Raw genomic sequence first — 10,710 nt, 5'->3', positions numbered from 1 at the left:
AGTGCGTGCTTTCTCCAAGCCCTTCTTTCTTGTGCTTTCCAGCACTCTCTTCTGCTGATACCTGGCTCTTTGAGACAGGCCCCAATCCATCCCACCACTGCTGAATGGAGATGTGTACGAAGAGTGTGCCTGCAGACCCAATACACTCCCCTGTGGCTTATCCTAAGGTTCAAATTTGGCAAGAGGTATAGGGAAACTCATTTGTTTTGGCTTCAATTCCAAATTACTTTCTTTAATCCGGTCCTTTCAGGGACCCTCTACTTTGGAGTGGTTAGGCCTTGTGAATTACTTTGACCCCTATCTGCTTATCAATTCATTGCATTCCTACTGTTTTGGTTAGAATCACACAGGACAGAGGCACGAATGATTGACATTAACCTCTACACAAGCCAGAAGTGCTTGAGAATGGACGTAGAAAATGAGGATAAAATAGTATCTGCCTCGACAGGTTACCGTGACAGTTAAATAGATCCTGAAATGCAAGAGCTTAATAAACGGTAGGTATTTGTTTCTGGAGGCCAACACGGCACACAGGGTGGAGGCAGCCTTTGCCTGGCCTGTGTGGTCAGGTTCTAGGATGTGCAGGAGTTGGAGCTGCTGTGGCTTGTCCTGTGACTTCCGTCCAGCAGGGATTAGGGCTGGGGCTGGTGCTACATTAGCGGGGAGAATCCAGTTTCCAACAGAAAGTGCTTCATTCATTACATAGGCTTTTTAGCCATCCTTGCATCTCAAAGTGGAAGAATGTTTAAAGCTTCTGTTTTTATCTTTTGTCTCAAACAAGACTGTACTAATGTGGGATCTTTGGTTTTTCAATGATTTTGCTAAGCATCAGTTGGTGATTTAAGATTAGCTGCCTCAAAAATCTGTCTTTATCTTGTTTAAATCCACATCCATTGAGGGAACAGGAAGAACTTGGATTTCCATGGCTTATTCTCAGGCTCCTAAAATCAACTGCTACCACCTGGAATGCAATTTGATTCGGATGGTTCATTTTAAGAATTAAGCATGGCAACAGATTTCTGGAACACACACCATAGGTCCAACCTCTGGGTGTTAGTCGTGAGCACTTATAATAAGTTGCAGAGTGGCACTTTTCTTGTTGCCCTGGACCTAAAGGAGCATTCAAGGGCATGTAAGACAAGAAATTAACCAAAAAAATTCTAGAAAGAATTCAAACACTTAGGGCTATAAACCCCTTCTAGGCCTTACTTAGAGGTGTCAGAACAAATTTAACATCCTAACTCTGCAACTATCACCCCCTTCCTTGAAATAAGAAGATGATCAGAGGGAGAAAAGGGAAGAGGCCTGGGTGTCTAAGTTGAGAACATTGTGGCCTTCTCCTCTCCTCCTCCACAGCAGGGAGGTATGGACTTCCTCCACATGCTAGACACCATTCTAGGCAAACAAGCAGTGCTACCCTCTGGTTCATTCAAGACTTTCCCATCCATAGAACTGCCTTGGATTTAGACAGATCTACTGAAAATCCCAGCTCTTCATTTTACTGCTTGAGAATCTTTGCCAATTTAAATATTTTTTTTTTACACCTCAGTGGGATAAAAATGTCCATCTTCATGTTTGTTATGAGGCTTGAATAATACATGCTGAACACTTAGCATGGTGTCCAGCACATCTTAGGATTTCAAGAAATGGTAACTTAATTAATCTGCAGATGATTTCAGATCCCCAGCCTTGCCTTCTCTCCCAGGCTCTAGGTCTAAGCTTTCTAAGTGCCTTCAAGACAGCTCCATTTGAATATTTTCATGATACCTAAAACTTAATATGCCCAGATTTAAACTCATCTTTCTTCTCATAATTTCTCCAGTTCCCATTTTCTTTATGTTTCTTCCATCACCCAGATTTTTAAAGGTGACAACATCTTCAACTCCTCTTGTTTCTGTGCCTTATATATCCAGTCAGTTATCAAGGCTTTTTGATTCTACTCCCATAATATTTATCTCACTAAAACCCTCCTGTCCCACCCGGGTTCAGGCTACTGGATGACAGTAGCCTCTCTGCTGCTCTCCTCTCTGCAGGCTCTCTCCTGTAATCCATTTTACATACCCTGCCAGTCCAATTCGCAAAAGCATAGATTTGACCTTTTGTTTAAAAACTTTCAAGGAGGGGCGCCTGGGGGGTTCAGTCAGTTAAGTGTCTGCCTTGGGCTCAGGTCATGGCTCGGGATCCTGGACTGAGCCCTGTGTCAGTCTCTCTACTCAGTGGGAAGTCTGCTTCTCTCTCTCCCTTTGCCCCTCCTCCCTGCTCATTCTCTCTGTCTCTCAAATGAATAAATAAAATCTTTAAAAGAAAACGTTCGGGTAAATACCCAGGAGTGCAGTTGCGGGGTCATAGGGTAGCTCTATTTTTAATTTTTTGAGGAACCTCCCTCAACACTGTTTTCCAAAGTGGCTGTACCAACTTGCATTCCCACCAACAGTGTAAGAGGGTTCCCCTTTCTCCACAACCTCTCCAACATTTGTTGTTTCTTTCCCTGTCCATTTTTACCATTCTAACTGGTGTAACGTGGTATCTCAATGTGGTTTTGATTTGAATTTCCCTGATAGCTAATGATGATGAACATTTATTCATGTGTCTGTTAGCCATTTGTATGTCTTCTTCAGAGAAGTGTCTTTTCATGTCTTCTGCCCATTTTTTGACTTGATTATTTATTTTTTGGTTGTTGAGTTTGAGAAATTCTTTATAGATCTTGGATACCAGCCCTTTATCTGTAGTGTCATTTGCAAATATCTTCTCCCATTCTGTGGGTTGCCTCTTTGTTTTGTTGACTGTTTCCTTTGCTGTGCAGAAGCTTTTTATCTTGATGAAGTCCCAAAAGTTCATTTTTGCTTTTGTTTCACTAGCTTTTGGAGATATATCTTGAAAGAAGTTGCTGTGGCCGATGTCAAAGAGGTTACTGCCTATGTTCTCAAAGACACAGATATAGTGAAAAGAAGGGCCATATGCACCCCAATGTTCATAGCAGCAATGTCCACAATAGCCAAACTGTGGAAAGAACCAAGATGCCCTTCAACAGATGAATGGATAAAGAAGATGTGGTCCATATATACAATGGAATATTACTCAGCCATCAGAAAGGATGAATACTCAACTTTTACATCAACATGGATGGGACTGGAGGAGATTATGCTAAGTGAAATAAGTCAAGCAGAGAAAGCCAATTATCATATGGTTTCACTTATTTGTGGAACATAAGGAATAGCATGGAGGACATTAGAGAAGGAAGGGAAAAATGAAGGGGGGAAATAGGAGGGATAGATAACCATGAGAGACTATGGACTCTGAGAAACAAACAGGGTTTTGGGGGGGGGATGGGTTAGCCCAGTGATGGGTATTAAGGAAGGCACGTACTGCATGGAGTACTGGGTGTTATAAGAGAACAATGGATCATGGATCACCACATCAAAAACTAATGATGTATTGTATGGTGACTAACATAACATAATAATAAAAAAATAAATAAATAAATAAATAAATAAAAGAAAACTTTCAATGATTTCCCATTACTTATAGAAACAATCTAGAATAGTCTAGATTTAGTCTCCCATCCAAGTTCTAGCACTAGCTACTTCTATCTTTGCAGTGTTTTCTGTTCCCCTCCTTTGGCTTTGGTCAAACTCACTATTTCTTGTTCCCAGTTTGTGCTTTCTTAGGTCCATGCTTCTTATTATACTGCCTTTATTTCTGGAATACTATTCTCCACATATTCAAATCCTGTCCATATCACTTTATTGAAATTACAGTTTCAAAAATCATAACCATTTCTTTACCAAGTAGAATAATTTAAAGCTCATCTAAAATGTTTATTCTTTTGAACTCCAAAAACCTAGAAGAGAGCACAGGCAGTAATTTCTCTGACATTGGCCATAGCAACATTTTTCTAGAAATGTTTCCTAAGGCAAGGGAAGCAAAACCAAATTACACTGAGTAACTTCTTTCTTGTGACTTTGGTCACTTTCTACCTTGCATAACACTGGTTAATATGCATTAATCTTCTGTACTAGAACTTATTGCTTATTTAATCTTTGTATCTCCCAACATCTTCCACATTGCTTTGCAAAGAGTAGTCGCTCAAGAAATAAGAGGTTTCTGAGTGGTAATCCTTGAAATTACTAGAAATTCCCATTGTAAAATATATGCTTGAAATTATCTAGGAAAGAATTAGAATCGATAGATAAGAGCTCAAGTTTAACACTTCGGAGGGAATGCTCTGTAACAGGTTCTGCAAGGTAACTTTGAAATGTCTAGATTTAGCCTCCCTCTCTTACCTAGAAGAGGATGTGGGTATAGTTCTTTGCCAGTTGTGATGGCAAGTAGACAATTTAAGTTAATCACTTAGGCTTTTGTGATTTTTTGCACATTTCATATGAAGAGCTTACACTAGAAAATGTTTAAAGTTTTTATCAACTTGATTAGAAGACAAAAATTCAGAACTATATTAAACATTGATGAAAAATTGAAGATGACACAAACAAATGGAAAGATATTCCATGCTCATGGATTGGAAGAAAAATATTGTTAAAATGCCCATACTATCCAATCTATAGAATTAATGCTATCCCTATCAAAATACCAACAGCATTTTTTCACAGAACTAGAACAAATAATCCTAAAATTTGTATGGAACCACAAGAGATGCCAAATAACCAAAGCCATCTTGAAAAGGAACAAGACTGGGGGTATTACAATCTCAGATTTCAAGATATACTACAAAACTGTAATAATCAAGACAGCACGGTACTGGCACAAAAATAGACATATAGATCTATGGAACAGAATAGAGAGCCCAGAAATAAACCCATACTTATATGGTCAATTAACCTTTGACAAAGGAAGCAAAATATGCAATAGGAAAAAGACAGTCTCTTTAATAAATGGTGCTGGAAAAACTGGACAGCTGCATGCAAAAGAATAAACTGAGGAACTTTCTTACATCATATACAAAAATAAATTCAAAATGGATTAAAGATCTAAATGTGAGACCTGAAACCATAAAAAACCTAGAAGACAGCACAGGCAGTAATTTCTCTGACATTGGCCGTAGCAACATTTTTCTAGAAATGTTTCCTAAGGCAAGGGAAACAAAACCAAATTAAACTATTGGGGCCACATCAAAATAAAAAGCTTCTAACTGAGGGTTCTAGAGGGGAGGGGGGTGGGGGGATGGGTTAGCCTGGTGATGGGTATTAAAGAGGGCACATACTGCATGGAGCACTGGGTGTTATATGCAAACAATGAATCATGGAACACTACATCAAATACTAATGATGTAATGTATGGTGATTAACATAACATAAAAAAAAAGAACCTTCCACACTTAGTCCTCACCTAAAAAGTGCATTAAAGTTCTTACCAACTACAAGTCCAAAATAAATAAATAAATAAATAAAAATTAAAAAGCTTCTGCACAGGAAAAGAAATAGTTAACAAAACAAAAAGACAACCTATTGAATGGAAGAAGATATTTGGAAATGACATATCTGATAAGAGATTAGTATCTAAAATATATAAAGAACTTATACAACTGAACACCCCCAAAAACAAATAATCTGATTAAAAATGGGCAGATGACATGAATAGACATTCTTCCAAAGAAGACATATAGAAGGCCAACATACACAGTATGGAGGTTCCTCAAAAAATTAAAAATAAAATTACCATATGATCCAGTAATTCCACTACTGGGTATTTACCTAAAGAATATGAAAACACTAATTCAAAAAGAAATATGCACCCCTATGGTGATTGCAGCATTATTTATAATAGCCAGATAATGGAAGGAACCCAGTGCCCATCCATAAATGAATGGATAAAGAAGATGTAGTATGTGTACACACACACACACACACACACACACACACACACACACACACACACAGGAATATTACTCAGCCATAAAAAAGAATGAAATCTTGCCATTTGCAACAACATGGATGGATCTAGAGGGTATAATGCTAAGTAAAATAAGTCAGAGAAAGACAAATGCCATATGATTTCACTTGTATGTGGAATTTAAGAAACAAAACAAATGAACAAAGAAAAAAGAGACAAAAGAACAGACTTAAACATAGAGAACAAATTGGTGGTTATCAATGGGGAGGTGGGTGGAGGAAGGGTGAAGTAGGTAAAGGGGATTAAGAATATACTTGTTGTAATGAGCACTGAATAATGTACAGAATTGTTGAATCATTATATTGTACACCTGAAACTAATACAACAGTGTATGTTAATTATAATGGAATTAAATTTTTTAAAAAGTAATGGAGCCTGGTGCCACCTAATGTTAAAGAAATGCCATCACCAGTAGTATACAGACTGGCTCTAAGAGCCACCTGTTGAAAAAGCTGAGGAATAATGACAATTCAGTCAACAAATTTCCGGAGAAACTTAATTGCCCCAAAAGCCCTTTTCAATTCCACTACTAGTTTTCATGAACAAATTGTTATTTATATTGTAACGTTTGCTGTATGTTACTGTAATATTTTCCTTTTGTGAGAAACTATCAAAACGCATATTCAATAATAACACATGAATAAAAACAAAAAAATTCATAACTCAACACTGTTGGAGAAGTTTGATGGAGTCAATTCCTTATCTATCCTTATCTATATTTAAACTATACAAAATTTCAGACCTCAACACTGTTGGAGAAGTTTGATGGGAGTCCATCCTTATCTATATTTAAACTATGAAGTAAAGTTCAATCCTTATCTATATTTAAACTATGAAGTAAATTTCTACAATGAAATCAGGGCATTGTTAAAGTTACAAGTTTAATAGGTAAATCAAGGGGAGTATGAGAACTTTAATGGATATGAAAATGAAGATGCCTCATTTCAAAGGCATATTCATCAAGAGGTAACTTTTCATAAGGAGGAAATTTTATCATATATTTCCAATCAGGATCTGTTCTCAAAGAACTCTGCCCAATATTATGCCATTCTCTCTTGATTACTAAAATAGTACTCATCTTGATTAATAGATATTTAATAAACAATGATTTATTTCCTTCAAAGGAAATTAGTCAGATATTTGGCTCAATAAATAATTTTTATGATTTCCTAAATTGCTCTTGATAATTATTTATTTATCAGCAATCTTTTCATTTTGTCCCATTATTCTTAGGATACCTTCCAAGACCCTAAAATGGCCTTACACTCTCGCCGGCAATTTTCATTCTTCAAACAAACTGACTTTTGATTTTTTTCAAAGGGCCATGCCTACAGTAGTTTAAAAACATGACCCTATAATTTTTTGATCACCCTCCAATTGAGAGGTGTGTTTTCTGTCCCCTTCCCATGAATCTGGGCTGACTTGTATTGCTTTGACCAATAGAGTTTGATTTAAATAATACAGTGAGGTCATAAAAGGTTATGTGCTTAAGATTGGTTCTCTTGAAACACTTGGTTTTAGAATACTCACTTGTGGAACATTTCCTCTCAGAACCTACCTGCCATGCTGTGAAGCCCAGGCCACATGGAGAGACCTGTATCCCTACGAGCCTCCAATCAAGAACCACTCAGCTAAGCCTAATCAATCTACAAAACTGTAAGAGATAATAATAATTTGTTTTTTGCTGCTACATTTTGGGGTCGTTTGTATGCAGTCACAGTATCTTGAATAATCTCCTTTCCCACCACAGGCTTTCAAAAGGTCTTTTTCTCTTGCTGAATGGCTTTCTCTGACCCCCCATCCCATGCTCTCCCACTTTTTTGCATGGCTAACTCCTATTGATTTTTCTAATCAAGCTTAATATTTACTTATTCAGCAAATTTTCTCTGACCATCTATCTTGGGCTCTTTCTCCCTCTTATCATTTCACACACTCTGAAGTTCTTGAATGTGGTAGTAAAGTCCAAGTTGGGGATTGATTCTACATGTCATCACTCCTTTTAAACTCCATGGATCCAGTCATCCCATACCTTAATATAAGGGAAGTTCTGGGGTTATTAATAATAATGAAGTCCTTTTGAGAGGGACATGAAAAAAGTTCAGTCCAGTCTGATAATCCAGGTCAGTTAGTGAAATATTAAAACTAAAATGCCATTCAAAGTTGAAACTGTCTCTTCTCTTAGCTTAGGCTTGTCTCTGGCTGGGAGGTCTACAAAAGGGGAGGGGACTTAGTCGGCTTCTCTCTGCCCTCAGTCACTTTCTCCTACATGGATAGAGACTTTCTGGCCCTCTGTGGTCAAACCGTGGGAAGAGTAGGTTAGGGAGAAGGACAGTATAATGTGGCTGGTACCATTGTCATCAGACCTTGGGGCATGCAGCCCAAGCACAATTGTTGGTTCTTTCTCTTTTAAAAGCCACTTTTTGAAAGTTTCTCAGAGACCCTCCCTCGGCAGACCTTCAGGCTATATTACTTTTAACAAGTGAAATCAATGTCTCTCCTTTAGCTCTGTGCTTACCACTCCCCCTCAGTCCCTGGGTTCCTGGTAAGGTGATTTCTCTCTGTTGGGGTCATATTGCTCTCAGGTTGTTCAGGAGCTCTCTCTCATTCTCTCTCTCTCTTTTTTTAAACCAGGACTCCAGGTCAGCTCCTGTAAGAGAGACATTTGGAGACATTTAGTCCCCAAGAAACAAGAACAACTAAGTCCCTTTCAACTCAACCTGGGGTCTCACTGCTTCATGCTTCAGGCTCATCTGGCCAACCCCTTTTATTGTCAGACTTTTCAAGGGTGAGTCAAATATTCTTCCACAGATTTCTCAAATGCCAGGGGACACATGGCAAGCTCCCTCAGTAAAACCCTTCTCTACTGGCAAGCTCCCTCCTCACCACAGTTGGTGGGACTTGGGGAAAACCCGTAAGCCTGCAGCATCTCTCCCCAGAGCTGTCTCTCTCCTAGTTTTCAAACTCTGATTAATCCCAAAGCATTTATGTATCTTTGTGGAGAGTGAGACCCTGAAAGTCCCAAGATAGGTTTTTAGACCCACTTTCTGCAAATCCTGCCCAGGGGTCTAATATCTCAATTTGGAATGTGGAGCTTCTGATTAAACTGAGATGAGGGTAAGTTATATTTAAATCCTGTTAAACACTGAATTGTAATAATTTTTGTTTATCATCTTCCTCCCCTGGGTTAGTTAAAACCCACAAGAGTAGTAATCTTGTCTGACTTCCCTCATAGTACACCACTGTTTAACACAGTGCATACTATATGGTGAAATGCTCAATGAGTACTTATTGAATAATAAGTTGAATAAATAAGCAAGTTATGCAGTTGACTTTTCACCCTGTATGAACTGATCTTTTAAGTCTGGTTATCCACAGTCCTCATTTTTCAGATGTAACCATGTAGATATACATATAATTATTAAGTTGTGTGCTTCACTGTTTCCTTTTTAAATAGCCTGCATGAGATACATTTCTAGGGAGCAGGGATTGTGCCTATATAATTCTTTTTACTGTATGTAGCCCTGTATCATTTCCTGCACTGACAGGAGCTCAGTACATGCTTTCCTGGGGATGGCAGGAAGAAAGATGGCGCACTGTGCAGGAGGGGTTGAGGAGGACACTGGAGAGCAGTAAAAAGGAGGACAACCCTCAGGTTACTGGGGAAATTATGTCAAAGACTTCATCTCTTTGATGGTCATAGCTTGCTTCTGCAAGAATTCTTGTCATAATAAATTTCAATATTACATTTGTTTCTTGTGATGAGTTGAAGAGAGTGCTCAGATGATGTGTCCTTTGGAGAGTCACACTTCCAGTGTAGCTAACATAAAACTAGGAAGATAATTTGTTTCAGGGACCCCAGGAAGAAGCAGACTTTTAGTTCAGCTTCTTCCTCCAAGGCTGCCCCCTGGCCTTCCAGGAACCACACATTTGGGGCGTTACCTGGCTTTTGATATGTGAGAATAATGGCTTCCTAGGTTTGTGCCTCATTCCTCTGGGCTGTTTTCTTCTGAATCACTGTCAAAATACCTATTGAATTGATTTGTGCTGTTGGGATAATGAGTCATAACTTCCAGGTAAGTTATTTCCATTTTAACACCTGGACTTCTAAGACCTTATTCTTAATTTTTTTCTTATCTTTCTCCCTTCTTGCCTGCCTTTCTTTCTTTCTTAATATAGTCTTTGAATACCTCAGCTGGTGCCAGGCATTCCAATAGGCCCTGGGAATGCACACCACACCTCTGCCCTCTTGGAAGTCATGTGGAACATGGGCTTCCAAAAACACAACACAAATCATTTTCTCTAATGTGGAAACATATTTCATTTTTGAGTCCATGAACAATACCCCTCATTAATTAATTGTGCTATTGCTTGCTCATTTGGCAGGAAATATAAAATCTATTCACCATATTTGTCCCAATATTCTAATCGTGGAATATGTCATTGCTATAAAGATGGAAACATATTTTGACTAGGAGAATAGCTTGGAGCCCCTCAAATTACATTACTTTGACACTCATAGAGTTAGTCTAGGAGTTGTCTTCCAGGGGTGAATAAATCAATTTTCCTGCCTCGTTGTCCCCAGTTGTGCTCACCTCAAGTAACTCTTTTAGTCTAGGTTCAGGTTTATGGCAAATATGCTAAACATATGTCCCACAGCCTCCTTTGAGAGGACATACCTGTAAGCCTAAGTGCCTGCCTAGCCTGCCTATCAGTGTCACAGCCCAAAGGCGGTTCTTTTCTCATGTTCCCTCTTTGCTTTTATGAAGAATTAGTTCCACACAGATGTATATTTCTGCATTAAAA

This window comes from Phoca vitulina, unplaced genomic scaffold (assembly GCF_004348235.1).
Source record: "Phoca vitulina isolate PV1807 unplaced genomic scaffold, GSC_HSeal_1.0 scaffold8, whole genome shotgun sequence".
NCBI classification, from domain to species: domain Eukaryota; kingdom Metazoa; phylum Chordata; class Mammalia; order Carnivora; family Phocidae; genus Phoca; species Phoca vitulina.
Note: the sequence above shows the minus strand (reverse complement) of the source record.